Genomic DNA, 22,876 nt, shown 5'->3' on the forward strand with positions numbered 1-22,876 from the left:
GGGAGAAAGATGAGGCTTTCTACTCCCGTAAAGATTTACACCCTCGGAAACCCTATACAGGGTCGCTATGGGTCGGAACTGACTCGATGGCACATAACAACAACAACAACAACATGAGCAACCCTGGCCCCAGGCTGCCTAGGCATGAGCTGCCTCTGGCCTCCACGTGGAGCAGCCTGTTCCAGGGACCAGGTCATGCTATATATAGTCAGTGTTGGGGACGGGGACTGAGGTGCCCACTGTGATGTCAGAGTATGTGGATTGGTGTCTGGTACAGTCCTAGGCTAGGCAGCCCAGATGGCAGGTTGTACTCAGTGCTCATTCATGGACAGATGTGATGGAGGGGCAGGGGCTGGCCATCAGGGTAGAGGGAAGTCTCTGTCTGCCCACACTCACCTTGCATAGCTGGCCTGTATCAACTGCTGGGCAGAGACAATGCTGACCTGTGGGCTCAGACACACTGGATCAGGTCTCTCGGGTTTGTGCGGTGACAGTGGTGAAGTGAACAGAATGCCAAGGTGGGGTGGTCCCACCTGGCCCTTGAGTGGCCTACTGGATGCTTGTCCTTGTCACATCATGGGGGATCCTGGAATGGTGCATGGCTGCGTCAGGAGGGGTGGGGTGTGGCTAAAGACAGGGGAGGCAGAGGTTGACCACCCCTGGGGATGCAGAGGTGTAGAAGGGGCTGGTTTTTATTCTGTGCACCTGAGCCAAGCTCAGGGAGCCGCACCGTATCTGTCACTCAAGTGTGTATCTCCCCGTAGAGATGCTTAGTGGACTCAGGTTTCAGGGCTGCACAGGTGACCAGTGCAGATGTGTGTGGGATGATGCACAAGCGGGCTCATCCTGTGACCTCATCATGCTGACCACATGACTGACCCCCCAGTCGTCTCTGAGGCCAGGTGTGTGTCTGGTCCCATTCTCATGGGCTCGCACCACACCCCTCCATCCCACTTTCCTTCCTCACAACCATCTCGGGCATCCTGGTGACATGGCCTGCCATCAAGCTGGTCCCTGGGCGCATCTCAGCTGAGTAGCACATTCTCCATCCTGCCCCACCCCCCAGATAGCTGAGCAAGCAAATAAACATGCAAACACTCACAAAACCAGCCGAAAAAATAGCACCTCTTCCCATCTAGATGATTCCGGGCCACCGGTTGGTGTTTAATTTTACACCCGGAAGTTCCACAGGGTTTTCCCTAACAATGAAGTCAGCAGTCACACCTGTGCACTTCTTGTCAACAGTCAGCATTAGCATCTCATTTGTCACTTCACCATTTATGGACTGAGAGGCCCTACTTTCCCTGGATGTCTGTATATGGATTAGTGAAGGGATCTTACAGATCTTGCAGCAATCCCAAGTATTTCATGTTTATGGAGTGCTGAGAGTACAGAAAACTCCAAAGAAGAAAATGGTTCTCTCGTGATAGCTCCTCCCAGAAACACCCTGTTTACCGTGTGACGTAGTTCCTTTCAGGGCTTCCTCCAGGTGGGCCAATTAAAGCCAAGCCTATTGCCATTAAGTTGACCCTGTGTGACAGACCAGAGCTGCCCCATGGGGTTTTTACTTCTCTCTTCTTATTGTGAATTGAGTGAAGATCATCAGTTTTACATTCAACAAATCATATACTTGGTTTCATTACAATGATTATAATCCCCTCCATGTTCCAATAGTTAACAGTATTTACCTCTGTCACTTTAATGCTTACATTCCTCTCTGTGTCTCGCAGTACTTCTGTCTTTCCTCTGTCAGCTTCCCCATAGGATTTTCTTGGCTCCAATCTTTACAGCATCAGATTGCCAGGTCTTTCTTCCTTGGAGCTGCTGAGTGGGTGTGAACCTCCAGCCTTCCAGTTAGCAGCTGAGCACAAACCGTCTGCACTTTTATGGGCATACATTGTTGTTGTTATTGTTGCGAGGTGCCATCGAGTCGTTTCCGACTCCTAGCAATTCCAAGTACAACAGAACAAAACACTGCCCAGTCTTAGACCACCCTCACATATATTATTATGTTTGATCCCATTGTTACTGCTACTGTGTCAACCTATCTCAGGGTTTTTCTCTGGTTTGCTGACCCTCCACCTAACCTAGCATGATGTCCTTCTCTGGGGACTGGTTCCTCCTGACAAAGTTTGTGAGGCAAAGTCTCACTGTCCTCGCCTCTGAGGAGCATCCTGGCTGGACTTCTTCCAGCATAGACTGTTGGTTCTGGTGGTGGTCTGTGAGTTCTATTAGTTTACACTTCCAGAATTGGGGCTGCAGGATGTAATGTATGGACCCTGTACCTCCAGTGGAAGCTCACGACCACCAGTGAGTGTCTCCTGTCTCTGCATCTCAGTCTGCAGAACAAGCGCCACCACAGCCTGTTTGGGTGACTGATTCCTCCTGACAATCTCAGGTCCTTCCCCGCTATATGCGGGGACCCCAGGCCTGCCCTCTGGTCCTTGTTCTGCCCCTTGGATGCTGGCCACAGCACACCCAATGGATCTCCACCCTCCGTCTAGCCCAGTCCCAAGCTCGAAGTGGCGGCCACTGGGTCTGGCTCACTGCCAGATCACACCAAACCCAGGTTCCTGGCAACTTCAGCTTCTTTTCTTTATTCTTCCAAAAATGATTTTCAGGCAGGAAGGGGACAGTAGGCAGAGTTAGAAATAGCTGAGGCCTGTTTCCAGTTGAGCAGGTTCTGCAGATGTGTGCTGGGATAATTGTGGGTTTGCGCTCAGCCCCACTCAGTTCTACTCTCAGAGAAAACGGGTCCCCCAGCCCAGCCAGGCCAGTCCTGTTGTGGGTGTGGGTGGAAGACACTGGTGCCCCAGGATAGCCATTAGGGGAGGGAAACAAGACCTCCCAGCCCCATCTCCTCCCTATGGGATTTCAGCCCCCTCCGTGCACTTCTTCTGACAGGGGGAGCAGACCCCACATCTCCAGAGTGTTTGTGGAAAGGCTGTGCTTAGTGGACCCTGAGTCAACTATATGTTGTGCAGGTGCACGGCATCTTCATAAACTCTACGTGTGGCAAGAATGTCTCAGAACTCTGCTCTTTGCTGCTTGATTCCCTCACGGAGCTCCACAAGGACCTCCTCCTTCCCCTTTCACCTTCTTTCCACTTCCTTCCCTACTTGCAGGCCCATGGAAGCTTTAGAAAAATGAACACTGGCCTAAACAGGCCAGGGTCACATAGCACACAGATGCTGTATTTGTTGTGATGGTGGTTAATTGTTGTCGTGTCAATTCCAACTCATAGTGATGCCACATATGCAATCAAGTTTCTCAATAGGGTTTCCAAGGTATGGCCTTTCAGAAGCAGATCACCAGGCATTTCTTACAAGGCGTTTCTGGGTGGGTTTGAACTGCCAACCTCTCAGTTAGTAGTCAAGCACTTAACCATTTTCAAAAAGATATTTTAGAACCAAACGTGTTGACTTTAGGTGCCCAGTGGCCACAGTTGTCTCTGCTGGGCTCCCTTCCATCCCCTCCCTGGGACCAGGCTTAGACCAGGGACTTCAGAGATCATGGCATCAGCTACCTGGGGTCTAGGTGCAGCCACTGCCCTGTGACCAGAGGCCAAGTCCAGTCTGCAGATCTGTGACTGCAGGAGTGTGATGTCTGTTGGGGGCTGCTGTGTGGATGGGGAAGGACCCCCTCAAACAGACACATCTGTTTACATGTAAACGCCTAAATGCATAGACATCTGTGGTGGCTGCTGTGTGGACAGGGAAAGACCCTCCCCCACATACACACATGCATGTGTGATTCCTTCTGAGTGCATAGACGTGTGCAGTTGTTTATTATGTTTGGGGAAATACCCCACCACACACACATCTGCACAGAAACCTGTCATGATGTGTCAACAGGTTAGGCTGGGATTCTCAGGGGTTTGGCTGACATTGGACTGACTGTTCTTCCTAATGCAATATAATGTTATCACTCTCCACTTTGTGATCTGATGGGAGCAGCCAGTTGGTTGAAAGCGCATCGGCTTCCTTGTGGTTTTGGCCTGCATCCAATATACATATATATGGATGTTCTGACAAAGCTCTTGCTCTCTCTTGATCTTGCATCTGATTCATCATTCTTTAACCTCCTGTTCTTGGTCTATGAGCTAGCAGCCTGACATCTGATTTGCAGATCTTGGGTTACTCAGCCCTAGGGACCACATGAGTCAGGAGAAGCCTCCAGCCTGATACCTGATCCTTAGATTTGGGACTCCGCAGCCTCCACAACCATACAAGGCATTTCCTTGAAATAGATCTATTTACACATCATTCGTTTTGCTTCTCTAGAGAATGCAGCCTAAACTGTTTGTTACTGAGAGTGGTTCTAGAAGAAAGAAAGTTTAAGGATGAATTTTCTGAACTGGCTCTCAAGTTTGGCTAGACATAAATCCACTGACTGATTGCACTAGAGAAGAGGAGGGCAGTACTAACACATGGCATGAGGTGGCAGTAGAAATAGATAAAACACCACCACTATTGATCAAGTATCTGTGAGAAACGGGGCTCTGGGTCATTGTGTATTTGACGCCACTCAGCGATTCTGTCAAACTGAGAAGAAGCATAGGGAGGTTGGGTGGTTGGTCCTGCTTTTGCTAGTTAAGAGTGGTGAAAAAAGCTGCCAATTGTGCCCTGAAAGAAAGCCTTATTTCTTGTAGTAACAGAGCTGATGCTATTGAAAACCAAACCCATAAGACTTTGGGTTAGAAGAGTAGTGGCTCAACTACACCACCAGCTGAATTCCCGACCTGAAATGGTGTCTGAAGTTAAAGAGAAGATGTTGATTTGGGGGGGGGGGGAGAGGGGGGAATGGGATCCTGAAACCTGGGATAGGGACACATGGTCTGATTATCAAGAAGCTAGTGGAACTCTCTAGAAACTCATATCATGGCCCTACATGGAGAGCTACTGCTAACAGGTATCAGGAACTTGCCTGCTGCCCTTGTCTTACTTATGTTATAGGAAAGGGGGCACCTTTGCTCTAGTTGGGTGGAGGGCCTCACTGGCCAATGGCAGAACTAAGCAGCTACACAGCAGGAGAGGCAACCAATAGGGAGATAAGTGTGGAGATAGATACCCCCTCCCACAACCTCCACCTAGAAACTGCCAGATCTCTAGGCATTTTTATACATCCAGTGGCATTTGGGGCCAGCATAATGTTTTGCTGTGATGGTGTGGTCGAAGTATGACCTTTAGGTAGTCCAATGGGACAGCTCTGGACCTGAAGTTGAGGTGTGCCTTTTAGTTCCCGTGGGAACTGTCCCAGTCACTAGTGCTGAAGTTGAAGGTTTAACCTCTGGACCCCATGGGAGCTGGACTGGCCCCCAGAAGGCAGGGTTCTGAGGTGATTTGGGATAGTGCACTCCATGATTACCATCCCCACACATCTAGACAATGCTGCCATTTTCTTGGAAAGTGCTGATAACCTAGAGTCCTTTATGGCATAGGGCTCAGTGTCCCTTTAGACCTCTAGTTCTCCACATAGACATTTGTGTGGAGCAAGCAGCCAGCAGTTCCTCTCCTCAGCACTGAGCAAGGCTGAAAACTCAGGCTTCTCAGCAGGAAGGGGGCTCAGAGGTGGGGGCTGGCCCCAGGGGTGCTAAGGGTGACCCAAGGCCACTCAGCAAGCAGAGATAGTGCCCAGACCTGTTTGCTCCATTGGCCCCTGAGATGGCTCCATGCTCCAGGCCTGGCTGCGGAGTGGGTAGCAGCAGGAGGAAAATGTGAAGTGAGGTGGTAAAGAGACCTCCTCACCCCTCCTTCCCTTCTCCCGACAGTAATCAGGCCCATTCAGCCTGCCAGGAGTGGTGACTTGAGAAGAATCCCAATCTCCTGCTGCAACAATGAGTCCAGATCGGCATTTTCATATGAATCTGCCTTTCTTGGGTCCCCTGAGTTTCAGACAGCCGTGCGCTGAGTGCATGCTGACTACAGACGCTCACATCCTGGACAGAGGAGGCCGAAATGGGAGTGTCCCCAGAATCTGCATGACTCAGCGTGTGATATGACCAACCCCCTTCATCTCCTCCTCCCCAGAGGTGCCAGATTCCTGGGGTCAGGGGTCAGGAGAATGCACCCCCTCTGTGGAGGGTCCTGGCTTGTGTGAGGGAACTTGGAGAGGGAGTCCAGGCTGTGACTCAGCCTTCAGCTTAGGAAAGAACCAGCTGACCTGGGACATAGGGAGTTCTGAGATCCCTATCACTGGAGGTGTGCATGGAGAAGCAGTGGTTAGGCCACAGGACAGCTTCTTCCCAAGGAAAACAAGCCCTCTCTTTCCAGGATCGTTGGGTCCTGATAGTGAACCTCATTGTTATTGTTAAAGTGCCATTGAGTCAATTCTGACTCGTAGCGACACTATGCAGGGTTTGCAAAGAGTGGCTGGTGGGTTTGAACTGCCACCTTGAGGTTCAAATCAACCATTTGGTCCAGTGCATTATCCTGTAGTGCTGTGGAAAGTCTCTGTGGTGCAGGCATCCTGGGCAGCCTCAGAACAGAACGAGGCTGTGGGGCATGACCTGAGAACAGACTAGGGAGCTAAGCAGGGGCAGGGCACTCCTTGTAGGCTCCTGAGAGCTGTTGTTGTTGGGTGCTATCTAGTCAAGTCTGACTCATGGCATCCCCACGTGGCAGAGTAGAGCTGCCCCTTAGGGTTTTCTAGGCTATGTCTTCCTTACAGGAGCAGATCACCAGATCTTTCTTCCATGGAACTGCTGGGTGGGTTTGAACTACCAACTTTTTGGTTAGGAGCTGAGTGTCTAACCATTGCTTTACCATGGCCCTTCTTCTTTGAGGAGCCAATAAAGAGATTTTAGGGAAGAAAGTCAAGCAATGAAGTTGACATTTGGATGTGCTCCCTGGGACTGCCAGGTGGAATGTGGGTAGGGACAGGTGAGCTCTAACCCAGGATAAGGCATGCAGTAGATGCTCACAGCTAGGTGTCCTTACCCCTTCTGTTGGTTGATTTGTGCACTGAGGCTTAAGCTGCAAACAAATGCTTCCAGGCCTTCCTGAGCCAGTGGAGGAGTGCGTCAACTGGGTGTTGTATGAGGAACACGGAGCAGGCAGGCATTCAGGTGTGAAACAGTCTCCAGCTCCTGAACAAGATGGACAAGGAGTCAAGCAGGCCAGGATAGGGAACTAAAAGTCCAGAAGCATTGGCCAGTTAGCCAGTTGCTGTCTAGTCCTGCCCCAACCCTTGGTGATTCCAAGTGTGTCCGAGCAGAACTGTGCTCCACAACAGTATTCAATAGCTGATACTTCAGAAGCCGATTACTAGGAAGGAAGCCTAGAGTTTGGGCACGGTGGTTGAGTGCTTGGCAGTTAATCAAAAAGTCGGAAGTTCAAGCCCACTAGCTGCTCCATGAGAGAAAGATGTAGCAGTCTGCTTATATAAAGTTATGACCTTAGAAACTCTGTGGCGCAGGTCCACTCCATATTACAGGGTCACTGTGAGTCAGAATCAACTCAACAGCGGGTTTTGAACACCAGGTCTACCTTCTGAGGCTCTGGGTGATCTGGAAGCTCCAACCTTTGGGGTTAGCAGTCAAGTATACTAACTGTTTGCACCACCCAAGGAAGTAAAAAATAAAGTTATTAATATTCATAGCTTCCTAATTATAAAAGTAATTGTAGAAGATGTATCAAAGCATAATGAAGTATATAGACTAAAACTTACAGCATTATCCCTGGGGGTAACATTAGCCCCATTAACATTATACAGGACTTATTCCAGCCATATCTACTTCCCAGTAAAACAGGGACCTGATTTATTCATTTGACTCTTTATTATGACTGTTTTACACCCAATTAAATAATCTTCCTCATTGTGATGATGTTTAATGGTTACATAATATGCTATTCTACAACTATATCATAATTTACTTACTCTGTTTCCTTGTTGTGGGACATTAGCTAGTGCTTTTATTAATTTTTAAAATATTTTGCTATTATGAAATAGCACCCTACTGATCATCCATTTACATAAACCTTTCTCTAGATCTCTGATGATTTCTTTAGGCTAGATTCCTAGTAAATGGATAAGTAGTTCTTCATGATTGTTTTGAAGATGTTTAAACCACATAGGAAAGAGGAGCAGAGGTGGCTCAGAGGCAGGATTCTTGCCTTCCATGTAAGAGATCTAGGTTCGATTCCCAGACAAGGCACTTCATACACAGCCACCACTTGTCTGTCAGTGGGGGCTTGCATGTTGCTATGATACTACCGGGTAGTATCAATGGAGCTTCCTAAGTCAAACTAGGAAGAAAGGCCTGGTGATCCTCTTCTGAAAATCAGCCCCTGAAAGCCCTCTGGATCACAATGGTTTGGTCCACAAGAAAACTGGAGGGAGTGTTGGACCAGGCAGCATTTTGTTTTTTTGCACACAGGGTTGCCATAAGCTGAGGGCCAACTTGTTGGCGACAGAGTGAGACTCAGCACCCCCAGTAGGAAATACTGACTCTTAGGTCTGTAGGTGGGTCAACGGAAGAGAAGACCTCCCAGGAGATGGATTGGCACAGTGGCAGCAGCAATGGGCTCAAGCATAACAATGATGGAGAGGCTGGTGCAGGAACAGGCAGTGTTTCATTCTGTTGTGCACTAGGTCACTGTGAGGTGGAGCCAAGTCAGTAGCACCTCAGAAGGCTGCGAGGAGCTTTCAGTTGACTCTCTAAGTTTACAGTTTATCTTCTGAATAAACCTCAGGGGGCCATGTAGATCAGCAGACTGTGAGCTGCTGGACAGATGGGTTTGTCAATGAGCACAGTTTAGAAATAGTCAAAGGCCCAGGTCAGGACCGGTGTGGGAGGTGTTTTGGGCTTGCTCCCAGCTCAGCCCTCACCTCGCCTGCTCCTTGGCAGAACCCCTCAACTCCACATCTGCAGGGAAGCAGAGGCTGGACCCCTTCCCCCTCAGTTCTGCATGGGACCCAGGGCCCCTTGCCTCTCCAGTTCTTCAAAAGCACGAGGCCTTTCTGCTTGGCACATGCCATTTTGCTTTGGGTGTGTGGCACATGGACTCTGTGGCCCATGTCAGCAACATCCTAGGGCCATTATGTGAGTCCCAGGTGGCAGGTCCAAGAGGCACCCTAGCAGCCAGATGGACAGTCAGCTGCAGCTAGAAAAGACACTCATTTGAGGGTTGATGGTTTGTCTCTTGTATTTTGGAGGTCACAGTCCAATCCATGACCATTTGTTATGAGCACTGCCTTAGATGTATGACACTCCTTTTTTTCTTTTTTTTCCATTTTCATTCCATGTAAAATATTTTCTAATTCCCTTTGTGGTTTCCTCTTTGTCTTGGTGTTGACCCATTAGGTCCAGTTGTTTGATAGTGTTGTAGGTTTTCTGTATCCTCACAGACTTCCTGTCAGCTTGTTCTATCAGTTTCTGAGAGGCAAGTTTTGAGCTCTCCATACCGCGGGGTTGGCCTACCTACCATATCAGCTCTCCAGGATCTTGTTGGCTGGATTCTGGAGCCCTGACTTAGATGTGTACCCACTTAAGACTGCCATGTCTTGTTGGTACATTGCCTGTTCTTGTTCTGAGGTCTATCTAGTGTGAGTCTTATCAGTCTACTCACCACAGGCTTCTTAGTTAAAGTTTACATTGTGCATCTTTTTCCAACTTTTTTTCTTTTAGTCTACCTTTATGTTTATCTTTTAAAGGTCTTTATGTTTTCATTGCTTTGTACAGGGGGGCTTCAAAAAGTTGATGATAAGGTCATTTCCATTATCTTTTCATTCTATTTATCCATGAACTTTTTGAAGACCCTTGTAGTTGAATCTTTTATCCAGTCTGATGATCTCTGCGACTTTTACTAATGTAGTTTATATATATATATATATATATCCATATTTATCATAAACCAAACTCACTTCCATCAAGTTTATTCCAACTCATAGTGACCCTCTCTATAAGGTTTCTGAGACTATAACTCTACAGGAGCAGATGGCCTCATCTTTCTCCCAGGGAGAGGCTGATGGATTTGAACCATTGATCTTGCTGTTGGCAGCCTAATGCTGAACCCACAGTGCCACCAGGGTTCCTTAAATATGCATATGGTTAAGTTTAAGTCTGCCATCTTTAATTTTCCTTCTTTTTGATTCATGTTCTTTGTTCCTTTGACCTTCTTTTCCTGACTTCATTTGGACTGAGTATTTGTTAGTTTTCTGTCTCATTAACTATCCGTGGCTAGACGACTTTGGTTTGGTTTTGTTCTGTGTTGAGTTGTTGCTCAGGGCCAGGGCCATAACCCTCCTTCCCTAAATAATCACAGAGCAGATAGTTTAGCCTCTGGGCTCCATACTGTCTTTCTTTCAGCACTGCCACTGTAACAGCAGCCATAAATGAATGAATCTGTGTTCCAGCAAAAAATTTTTTTATAAAAACCAGTGAAGAACCAGAACTGACCTAAGGATGACAGTTTGGCCACTCCTGCTCTAGGGTTTACAATAGGTGTAGTTCATTTATCACAGTATACCTTTGTTATTGTTTAGTGCCATCAAGTCAATTCCAACTCACGGGTATACATTTGTTATTAAGTGCCACTGGACTGGTTTCAGCTCATAGTGACTTTGTATAGGGTTTCTGAGGCTTAACATCTTTTTTTTTTCAGTAGCAAAAGCCTTAGCTTTCTCTTGCAGAGTGGCTGGTGGGCTCAAATCACCAACCTTGTGGTTCTCAGTTCAGTGCTTATTATATTATAGAATCATCACACTCCCTTTAAATAATACTTTATCACCAGTAAGGAGCTCCGGTGACATAGTGGATGTGAGTTGGGCTGCTAACTTCAAGGTCAGCAGTTTGAAACTACCAGCCATTCCGCAGGAGAAAGATGAGGCTTTCTGTTCTCATACAGCCTCGGAAAACCCTCAGGCAGGGTCGCCGTGAGTCAGAACCGACTCCATGGCACGTAACCACTACCACTACCAGTACCAGTTACTGTTGCTGTTCTGTCTTCTCCAACTCAGTGAGACCCCATGTGTGTCAGAGTAAAACTGTGCTCCCAAGAGTTTTCAGTGACAGCACTTTAAAAAGTAGATCACTGGGCTTTTCTTTCAAGGTGCCTTTGGGTGGACTTGAACCACCAGCCTTTTGGTTAGCAACCCAGCACAATTTATCATGTACTATTAACAAAGGTATCTCATTTCCCCACTTGCTTTTGTATGTTTTACATTTTCTGCATTGATGCCCTTTTGACTTTAGAAGAGTTTGTTGTTGTTAGGTGCCATTGAGTCGGTACCGACCGATAGCGACCTTATTCACATCAGAACTATTACCATTTAAATCAGTTCAAGGGAGCCAAAGATGCCTTTTAAAATTTCCTCACATGTTTATATTTCTGGCTTCTCCTTTCTCTGTGTTGATTCAAAGTTCCATCTAGTATCACTTTTCTTCTGCAAGAACTGCTTTAACATTTCTTGGATCACAGGTTAGCTACTAACAAATCTTCTCAGCTTTTCTTTGTCTGAAAATATCTTTATTTCATCCTCTATTTTGAAGGAAAGTTTCATTGGATATAGAGATCTATGCTGGCAGTCCTTTTTTCTTTCTTTCAGCATTTTAAAGATGATGTTTCATTGTCTGCTGGCTTGTGTGGGTTCTGACCAGAAGTTGACTGTTTTCTTTGTACATAACATGTCCTTTTTTCCTCTGACTGATTTTATAGTTTTGTGTTTCTCCTGCTTGCTCATGGTGCTTTCTTGAGGTTTGGGGCTTATATATTATCAAATGTGGAAAATTTTGACTATTATTCCTTCAAATATTTTTCGGTGCCCCTCCCCCTTTTTTCTGGAAGTCCAGTTATACATACTTTAGACCACTTAGTATCATCCTGTTGGTTATTGAAGCGCAAGTCTACTTCTGCTCTTTTCCAGTTTTTTTACCTGTGCTTTCGTTCGGGTCATTTCTGTTGCCTTTTCTTCTGGACTGTCTGGTCTGATCTGCTGTCAGTCTTATCCACTGGGTTTTTCATTTCAGATATTGTACTTTTCATGTCTAGAAGCTCCTCTGGGTCTTTTATTTTTTTTTAATCTCTTCATTGCTTCCTGTCCCCTCAATTTCAGTTGCTTATTGCTGTGTAACAAATTTCCTGAACTTAGCATCTTAAAACAGCAGACATTCATTAAAGCCAAGAAAACCCTGCAGAGCAAGCAGTTCTACTCTATAACACATGGGATTGACAAATGAGAAAGCAAACATGAGCAGTGTAGCTGGTTGGTTCTGGTTCTGGTTCATGAGGGTCAAACTGTTGACCAGGGTGATCATCATTTTGGGACTGGACAGAAGCTGGAGGGCCCACTTTCAAAGTCTTTTGTGCAGCGCTTGGCGGGAGCAGTGGGCAGGGGAGAAGCAAGGAGAGGAGACAGGTGCACCCAAGATAGAGGCTTCATTGTCTTTTATGATCCAACTTCAGAAACGACAGCATCACATCTGTCATTGTCTATTAGTCACACAGACCCACCTGTGTTCATTGTGGAATGAGACTATGCAAGGATCTGACCCAGGGGTGGATGAGCCAATAAACCAGGCACACTCAGACTTAATTGTGCTTGCTTACTCATCAGTAGTGCGTAGTTTCACCTGACTTTTACCACGTCAGATGTGTTGAAACTCATGTGAAATTGATCATTACAAATGCCTATCATGCTTACTAAGGAGCTCTGGTAGCGTAGTGGTTACGAATTGGGCTGCGAACCGCAAGGTCAGCAGTTCGAAACTACCAGCTGTTCCATGGGAGAAAGATGAGGCTTTCTGCTCCCAAAAAGATTTACAACCTCGGAAACCCTGTACAGGGTCACTATGAGTCGGAACTGGTTCCACGGCATATAACAACAACAACAACATGCTTACTGGTTAATCTGTCCCCTGCTCAGGTCCCAGGACACAGAAATCATTAAAGATGGTTTTGGGAGGGTGGCCACCATATACCATGTTCCTCATTGTGTTCATGTTTTCTTGGAATCCTTGACCCTATTCATTGTTGTTGTTAATTGCTGTCAAGTTAGTTCCAACTCATAGTGACCCTGTATAGGTTTTCTGACAAGTGGCTGTTGAGTTTGAACCACCATCCTCACAGTTCAAACCTACCTTGCCGTTGAGCACTTATCCTACATTGCCACACCAGGCAATTCCTGCTAATTCCATCATTTCTGGGCCTATTTCTGTTGGCTGATTTTTTTTCCCTGGTTCAAGGTCAGATTTTCCTCCTTTGCATGCTGTGTAAGAAGGCAATGACGTTTACATGGTAGGCATTTTTGGGTGTTATGTGACAGAGTATCTGAATTTTGTTGACTCCCTTTAAAAGCGCTGAGCTCTTTCTGGCAGGCAGCAAAGTTACTTATGGCTCAACTTGACCCTCACATGGTGTGTTTTTAACCTTTGTCAGTGCTTCTCCAGATTTGCTTTTATCCTGGGGCTTCTAAGACACAACCCTCAGGGGTTTCTGATAAGTGGCCTGAGTGTTCAACAAAACTCTCTACTCCTGCTGGTCAGAACTCAACTGTCTCCCCGCTTTGTGTGAAATGTGGAGATTGTTCTGCTCACAGAACCCAGCAGTTCTTTGTTCAGCCTCATGGAGCGTCCCTGTATGTGTGCAGAGCTTACAATCCAGTGGCAGACTCAAGGGGACCTCTCTCCAGATCTCTGCACACCTCTACCCTTCAAAGCATAGCCACCTCTGCTTCTCAGAACTTGAACCTCTGTCCCCAGCTCTGTGACACTGCAAGCTTTGCATGCAGGGCCCCCCTCCCCCTGTAGCCTATAGAGGGCCCACAGCAAAGTCTGGGGCCATTGTAGGGCTCACCCCATTCCTGCCCCATTTCTCAGAGATGCAAAGATGTTACTTTACGTCTTTCACAATTTACTCTTCAGTGGAGAATACCAGGCGGGAGTCCTAGACTTATACCTGACAATGCCCAGATAGATACCTATCTGGGGACTCAGGGTAGGGGTTCCCTAAGCTGTTTGGATCTCTCGAGTCATCCTCTCCAGTCCTGAGATGCCCATATGCTAAGCTTTGTCACCAAGCCCCCTGGGGCCTCCTCATCAGGCGCCCACCCACTCCTGCCTACCTCCTTCTGTTTGTCAAGGGGGCTGCTGCCAAGAAACACACATATACCCACTTCTCTGTTTCTCAACATTTACAGCCCCACACAAGCTTGCCCCACCAGCCAGTGCCAACTAGACTTCCCCCTCCTGAAGGGGATCAAAGATCATCTGGAAATTCAGCACAGGCTCAGCTACTACGTTTCAGAGATTCTCTCCTTTTAGAATGCTCACCCATGGGCCCCTCCTGACCAGAGAGAGTTTCTGCCACTGGAGATGTCCCATCTGAGGGGTTAAGGGTTTGCCTGTGAGGCACAGTGGGGTGGGGACAGGGGCGAGGGTGGGTATCAGTTGAATGCCTGAGAGAGTGGGGCCAGCCCAAGAGAGGGTGGGGGGTCAGCTGAATGCCTGATGGAGTAGGGCTAGCCCTGGGCTATACCTGCCATTGTTGAGATGGGCAGTGTGGCCCCCTCTGCGCTCAAGCTTCCATGGTGCTAATTGACGATTGTAACTCATTACAAACCCTCTCTAATTAAATTACCCATCGGTGGCAGTGAGATTAATGGCACAACCTAGGTCAGCATGAGCATAGTTGGTCTTGCCAAGTTTCTCGGTGATTTTTTTCACAGTCGTTGTGATGGTAGGAAGGGAGTTTGGACCATGTGCTGATAACCCACATGGGTCCAGGTGTCCAGCTATAGGGTGAGGGGGCCAGTCAGGGCTCCTGCCCTGAAGAACCCAAGTGCTGAATTAGTGAAGAGCTGATAGCCCATGCCAGGAGGAAACATGGGTAGCACAGAGAGGCTACCAGATGGGTGTATCAGATGGGTGGGACCGTCATCTCAGCTAGGAGCCTGGGGACCTCAGGGGTGCCCCAGGGCAGCCATGACAATGTGCCACAAATCAGGGAGCGAATAAGAACAAAAAGATACTGTCTTAATTCTGGAGGCCAAATTCAGGGAGTGAGCTATTAACAGCAAGATTAGCCTGGCTGTCTTCTTCCAAAAGATCAGCCATTGAAAGCCCTGTGGAGCGCAGTTGTACTCTGACACACACAAGAGCACCAGGCATCAGACAACTGATAGCTGAATTGCAGCTTGGTGCAGAGGAGACCCAACACCTGGCAGGGGTTATACAGGAAGACACGCTGCCAACCGCAGGCATTTGTCCAAGGCCACCATGGGCTTGGGGATTGTTACTGGGTCAGCCAAGAAGTCCCCTCTGATCTGTAGGAGGGGACCTCTATAGTAAGAGATGGTGCTGTGCAGCCACATTGCATGCCTGTGGCACCATGCCTGAGCAGGAAAACAGGATGCCCTCGGCCCTCATCACAGATGTTGTAAGGACACTGCAGAGCAAGCCCAGCATGCATTTCCAGTCCAAGAACCTGCATAAAGCACTTCTGTATGTGGTGAGACACCTGCCCGTGCCTCCCCTCTGGCGCTGGATCTGCCACCCTCCTGTAGCAGGCAAGAGGGAATAGAGCTGTCCTAGTCCCTAGCCCGTGTTCCCAAACATGGCACCTCCCCAAGGCCCTGCCCTTGAGGGCAGACAATGCCAACATTGTTGGGGGTGAGTGTTCAGGTACGTAAGGGGGGGGGTCTTGGTGCCATCTCTGCCACTGGGTGGTCTCAGACATGTCTTAGCCTACTCAGTGCCTCTACCATCTCTGCACTGAATGAAGCCAGTACGTGCTGCCCCTCTGAAGGCTTGGGGGTGTCCATAGACACATGTGGGATCCCTGTGACCCACAGGGAACTGAACAGAAAGGACAGGCCCCTCATCCAGCACATATAGGTGCAGAGGGACAGGAACCGAGCATCACAATGTGGCAGGTGGTGAGGTCCTGTTTCAATTACGTGGTCCTGAGAGCCTCATCCCCTGTACTTCAGACATTGCAGCCCTGTGCTTGCCCCCTAGCCTTGAGTGAAGGGGTCTCTTCCTGTGGCCGCCCTCTGCTTCCTCTTCCCAAGGAGCATACCTCCGACCTTGCCTGCCCTCCACATCCCTGGGGTTGGAGATGGAAAGATGGGGTCTCTGCACCCCTCTGCCTTCTTCTCATTCCACAGCTCTTCAGGGGCAGTGTGCTCCAGAGACTCTCTGGGGTGAATGGGGTAGGAGCTGAGGACACAGAACACCTCACCTGGGAGGTCGGTCAGAGCTGTCCCAAGACACAGACCAGCTCCTTCCCGTCACTGGGGAAGCCTCTCACTTAGTCAGGGCTTGGACCAAAATGGTTGGGTGAGTGCCTGTCAAACAGGTTGGGCCAGAGGCACCCAGGGCTTCACGGAGCTTCAGAAACTGTTGTCCAGGCTCATCAAACCCTCAAGCCCCTAGCTCTGGGGACCATGGCACCTGTGTTGAGCAGGGCATCGAAGGGCCGACAGTCGGTCATGGGGCAGGCGTGTCTGCCATCCCCAGGTGGCTTAGAGCAAGAACAATTGCTTCATATTTCACACAGACCCACGAGCTCGCACTCTGAGGCCGCCAGCCCTGATTAACTGCACAAACTTAATTAGTTCACATCAGAGTTTGTGGAAGGCAGTCCTCAGGGGAGCTCCGGGAACTGCCTGTGGGTACCAAGAGGCTGGCTCCGCCGCTGAGGTGAAGATATTAATATTGAACATCCCATCCTCGGGTCCCAAGCCTCCCGTGCCTCCAAGACATGTCTCCTGTGTGGCTCTTCCTCGCCGTGCTGTGCTGTAAATAATATTAAAGTCATTTTTCCATGGTGACCATAGGCGACATGGGGCAGAGGTGTGGATGAGGTGTCCTTCATGCCTTGAGCTGGGTGCCACAGGGTGTCAGACAGCAGGCATCAGCAGTTTCTCCCGTTTCTGCAAACTAGTCTCCTCTAACCTGCTTTCTGTCTCTCTCTATATATAAGTGCGGTGATTCCGTAGGGTGAGTGCTGCACTGCGAACCACAAGGTCGATGATTCAAGCCTGCCAGCCACTCCATGGGAGAAAGATAAAGCTTTCTTCTCCCATGAACATTTAAAGCCTTGAAAACCCTATGCAGAGTCGCTATGAGTCGGAACAGACTCTACAGCACCTTAACAACAACACCACTCCTGGGAGCCATAGCTGGTTTGGGGGATGATGAAGCGGGTAGTTGGTAGTCTGCTGTGTGGCCTCCCTTCACTTGATGCAGGGAATGTGGCATCAGGCAGGAATGGGCTTCTTTGAGTTTTCCAGCAAAGCACCTACTCCCCTCCAACCTCAGCCTCTTCAGCCACTCTGGGGCTGAGCCTCTGAGATGCCCCTCCAGTTCTCAGAGATGTGTTATCTGCTGAGCCCACTAAGAGATGTTGGGTGACAGTGGCTGGAGAGTGAGGGCTATGGGACCCCAGGTCCAAAGGAAAAGTTCTGCCTGAGTGTAGGGGTCAGGCTAGGGGCCTCAAGTGAGCCATGTGGACTCACTGGGATCATCCCAGCACACCCCCAACACTGACACCCCAAGTGGGCAGAAGCCCAGGGGTCAGAGAACCCAGGGTCAACCCTGCACCCCAGCCACAGGCCCCTGGGTCATCTCTGACTTTTAAAAGTCCTTCTTTGAGCTCCAACCGAGAGCATCTCCCCGGAGCACTGTCCTCACCAGTCCCTTGGGGCTGCGCTGAGTAAGATGTAATCAACAGCAAGGTACAGACTGCAGGCAGATGGAATGCAAATGCCTAGTTAATTCTGCAGCTCCGCCAGCCAGCCTCATGGGATCAGGGACCACCGCTGTCATCCTCCTCCTCCCGGGTACCACTCCCTGGGTACTGGAGAAGTCACTCTAGATATCTGAGTAGTAAGTGGGGTCATCGCATCCTCATTTGTTCTCTGGTGTCTGGCGTCTTTTCCTCAACATCATGTTGTCAGGGGCCACCCAGGTGGTAGCCCGCATCAGGACTTCATTCCTCTTTATGGTTGAGTGATGCTCCAGTGTGTGTAGATGGACCACATGATGTGTACCCATCATCTGCCGATGGGCATTTGGGATGTGCCCACCTTTGGGCTGTTGTAACCTTTGGTGCACATACATGTGTCTGTCTGAGTCCCCGCTTGGTAGTTCTAGATTTAACCCTCATTCCACAGTGGCTGCACCATTTTCCATCCCACCAGCAATGAATGCAGGTTCCAGTTTCTCCTCATTTTGTCAGCACTCAGTGTTTTCCAGTTTTCTGATAATAATCACCTCAGTGGGGGTAAAGTGGTTTATCTTGCATTTACCTGAAGGTGAATTATGCTGAGCATCTTCTGAGGCTTGTTGGACACGTATATGTTGTTGTTGTTAAGTGCCATGGAGTCAATTCCGACCCATAGCGACCCTATATAGGGTTTCCAAGGAGCAGCTGGTGAGCTTGAACCACCAACCTTGCAGTTCAAACAACTTTGCAGTCTGACCCATTAGCCCACAGCGCCACACCAAGACTCCTAATCTCTGGTTAAATGGTTGTTCAAGTCCTCCACCCATGTTTTGATTGGATTGTCATCTTTATTGTTGAGCTGTAAGAGTTCTGGATATTAACTAAACCCTATCCCAATACAGTTTCCAGAAACCTCCCTTCTATAGGTTGTCGTTTTGCTTCCTTGATAGTACTCTTTTATGCACAAAAGTTTTTAATGTTGCTCAAGTCCAATTAATTGACTTTTCCTTTGTCGTTTGTGCTCTTAGTGTCGTAAGAGTCCACTGTCAAAAACAGGGCCCTGCAGCTTTACCCCTCTGTTTTCTTCTGGGTGTTTTATGGTTCTTCTCTTATACTCAAATCATCAATACATTTTGAATCTGTTTTTGTATTTGGTGAAAGACAGGGGTTCAGCTTTCTCCTTTTGCAGGGGGTCCATAACAAAGCTAAGACCCCAAGTCCATAGAGGACAAAAGTAGAGTTGGTGCCAAGTCCTCACGCTGGTGCTCAGACAGCCCTTGCAGAGTCCCAGCAGCATGCCCAACCCTCCCTGCTTCCCCTTTAGGCCCCTCCCCAGCCACCCATACCCTGGCATGTATTCAAGGGCCTGGCAGGGTATACACATGCCAACCTCATGGACAATGACATCTTAGTGGGGCAAAGGTGGCAGCAATGGGGTAGAAATTTCACAGTGCTCTGGTGCACGGCAATCATGGCCTCTCCTTATGGCGGTCTTTGCTGTAAGTGCTGCGTTCCTGATGTATACATGAGGACTAAGGGGAGTCCCCACTGGAGACTGCCCCTTTGGAGAATGTGGCAGCCTCCACCACATGGGCTCTCCTGTATCCCCACACTACTTCCAGCACTGGAACCTCACCTCACCCCAAGCCTCAGGGACCTTGGAGCTCGGGTTTGTGCCAGAGTCCCTTCAACCATGCCCCATGTTTACCTGGCAAGCTTCGGATGTGGAAGAAGGGGTTCAAACTTGGACTTGTCACAGACCCCGCAGCCGGCTCTCCTAACTCATCCCCCACTGCAGACGTTGCCCATGGTGGTTCCAGACTATGGAAGAGCTCTAGGGTACCTGCAGTCAATGACAGGAACCCAGACAAGGATCTCCCGGTGCTCAGCCTGACCCCATGCAGAGAAAGGCACATTGAAATGAAATCAAATTTCAAATGTTGAAGCAACCACTTAAAAAAACCAATCACATAGAAACACATTTTTAAAACCCTGCTGTTTACCTGCCATTGTTGCATCTGCCAAGAGAGAACTTTGCACCCTGAAGGCGGTCACTCTGGGCAGAAGAGCCTGGAGGCTGAATGCTGGCCTGAGATCAGAGCCCTGTGGTCAGACCCCATCCTGCAGGCCCTGGGCTGAATGGTGGGGATGAGCTATCTGGGTGGTCTGGGAGCCAAGCCAGCAAAGGAGGATTCTGCCCTGTCCTGTCTTAAGAGATCCTGTCCTGATCTGACAGTTCTTGTCATGTGCGGCCAAGCTGAGTCCAAGCCACCTTAAGAGGTGGGAGCTGCACTTCAAAGGCTCATCCATTGAGAGGAGCAACACATAAGACTATCTGCATGGAGCCAGGATTGCTTAGCAGAGTGCCCTGGAGAGCTGCTTGAACTCTGAGCCTCAGTTTGCCTCATTTGAGAAATGGGCCAGCATAGTTTCTTCTACTCACAGACCACAGTGAAGACATGATGGCAGCTATAGTCCTGGTTGAAGAGGAGGTCCTGTTGGAGAGCCCCTCCCAGGGTGATGGGCCCAGAATCTAGGGTGTCTGGAGTGAAATCTGATTCCTGTCTGTGGCCCCCATTGCCTCTGTAGGCCAATTCAGACTGGCCCAGTCAATGTGGTGCCTGAGATATGCACACGGGGAAGCTGAGGGGCTGCCACCAGGTATTCCTCCTTCCGTGAGAACATACAGGGCACAGCCCCATCCTGGGGGCACCAGTGTGCATTTTAGTGGAAGAAACTGCCCCACTCTGGGGTGAGGACATGCATTGTAGTGGGCGGGGAGGTACATGGAAGATGCCTCCCTGCCCTCTCTGTCCTCCTGAGCCCCAGCAGACACCCCAAACACTCTCTGGGCCAGGGTGGGCATGGGACTTTCAATCTGTCTGAACTCAGTGTTGGGGAGCGGCAGTAACCTGCAGTGGAATCTCTGATTCCCAGGCCCCCACCTTTCCCTAGCTGGGTCCCCCACCCCTGGGAAGGGCAGAGGAAAGGAGTCTTCCACAGTAAGACCACCCAAGGTCCCCTCTGAGGGGATCCTGAGACACGTGGTAGCCCCACTGCCCTCAGCTATACTGCTCAGGGACTTGGGTTGGTCAGCATCAGATCATCTGGGGCCTCGTTACCACCCCTGCCCAATGGCACATAGGCCGTCTGTGGACCCATTAGGAAGTGTTGCCAGCAGGCACCCAAGTTGCTCACAGGCTCTCGAAGCTTATCTCTCCTGCCCTTGGTGTTTGTGGGAAGATGCCCAGGCCCTGACTGGGGCAAGCGCTAAGAGCTGCCTTCTGGCTTCTCTTTATTAATGAATCTTATCTAGGCCCACACACGCCCTGCTCATTGCAGAAGCAGGGTGACAAATGGTGCGTGAGATTGGGATGGTTGGTTATCGCTGGGTAATTAACAGATGAGCACAAGCCAAACTCCCTACACAAGGTGCTGCCTAGAGGGGCTGCCCCCAACACTCAGCCTGCAGGGGCTTTGCCTCGCAGTCACAGTGGCAGAGCCGATGACCATGCCTCAGCTATGTCTGCTGACACCAGGGTAGCAAGCAGGCAGCTCAGAGAAGTCTCGTGATATGTAGTGGTCACACAGTGAGACCACTAGGCATACCCCATCACTGCTGTGGACTGCCTCTTCATCCTGGGAGTCTGTGCTGGGAACAGGTCAGGTCTCAGACAGAATGTTCCCTCTGGATGTCCGTGCCAGTTCTCTGACCAGTCTGTGTGAGAGGACCCAGCCTCTGTGCAAATGGGCAGCCGCCTGCGTAGGCCCTGAGCTCCTGGGACACACATCCCAGAGGGGCACTGTGTGTGCGGTCACCATAGTTGAGGGAAGATGGCACTCTGGACATCTGCCCTCTAAGCCCTGTGCTTCCTTGGTGGTTTTGCTCTTCCTGCCTGGGAGCAGCCTGGGACCTTCTCTCTGTATGTGGTGCTCTTTGCCACACTAGACACCATAGCATTCAGTGTAGAGGCCTTGAACATTTGAGTGTGTGATGTATATGAGTGTGTGCATATGTGTGCAGGAGTGTATATGTGTGCATGGATGTGAGCGTGTGTGCAGGAGTGTATGAGTATGTATATGGGTATGTGCATGAGTATGTGTGGTTGAATGTGCATGGGTAGGTATGTGTTAGCTTGTATGCGGGGGTGTGTGGCGTGTGTGCAGGAGTGTATGGGTGTGTGCATGTGTGTGTGGCGTGTGTGCAGGAGTACATGGGTATGTGTGTGTTAGCCTGTGTGCAGGAATGTGCATGTGTGTGTGTGTTAGCTTGTGTGCAGGAGTGTATGGGTGTGTATGTGTTCACCTGTGTGCAGGGGTGTGTGGTGTGTGTGCAGGAGTGTGTGTGTGTGTGTGTAGGAGTGTATGGGTGTGAGCATATGTGCAGGGGTGTATGGGTGTATGCAGGAGTGTGTGTGTGAGCATGTGTGGGTGTTTGAGTGTGTGTGCAGGAGTGTAGGTGTGTGCATGGGTGTGTGAGCATGTGTGCATGAATGTATGGGTGTGTATTTGCTTGTGCAGGGGTGTGTGTGCAGGAGTGCATAGGTGTGTGTGTGTGTAGGAGTGTATGGGTGTGAGCATATGTGCAGGGGTGTATGGGTGTATGCGTGTGTGCATGAATGTATGGGTGTGTATGTGTTCGCTTGTGTGCAGGGGTGTGTGGCGTGTATGCAGGAGTGCATGGGTGTGTGTGTGTGTGTAGGAGTGTATGTGTGTGAGCATATGTGCAGGGGTGTATGGGTGTATGCATGTGTGCAGGAGTGTGTGGGTGAGCATGTGTGGGTGTGTGAGTGTATGTGCAGGAGTGTGGGTGTGTGCATGGTTGTGTGAGCATGTGTGCATGAATGTATGGGTGTGTATGTGTTCGCTTGTGTGCAAGGGTGTGTGTGTGTGTTAGCTTTTGTGCAGGAGTGTGAGCATGTGTGCAGGAGTGTGAGAAAATGTGTGTAGGATTGTGCATGGGTGTGAGAGGATGTTGCAGGAGTATGTGAGCATGTGTGCAGGAGTGTGAGAAAATGTGTGTAGGATTGTGCATGGGTGTGAGAGGATGTTGCAGGAGTATGTGAGCATGTGTGCAGGAGTACGTGAGTGTGGGTGTGCTTGTGCAGGAGCATAGTGTGAGTGCTGGACTAGGGTGTGTGTGCATGGTGTGGGTGTAGGGGTGAGGGGATGAGTGTGAGTGTGTGTGGGTATGTGGGTGCAGGTGTCAA

General features: G+C 49.4%; 1 protein-coding gene across 1 annotated transcript in view; it reads left to right on the forward strand.

The window, feature by feature from the left end:
- The window catches only part of MAD1L1 (MAD1 mitotic arrest deficient-like 1 (yeast)), a 361,165-nt gene that overhangs the window by 303,570 nt on the left and 34,719 nt on the right, over positions 1-22,876 (forward strand). The gene's annotated exons all lie outside the window — the stretch shown is intronic.

Source organism: Chrysochloris asiatica, unplaced genomic scaffold (assembly GCF_000296735.1).
Source record: "Chrysochloris asiatica unplaced genomic scaffold, ChrAsi1.0 scaffold00034, whole genome shotgun sequence".
In the NCBI taxonomy this organism is placed as follows: Eukaryota; Metazoa; Chordata; class Mammalia; order Afrosoricida; family Chrysochloridae; genus Chrysochloris; species Chrysochloris asiatica.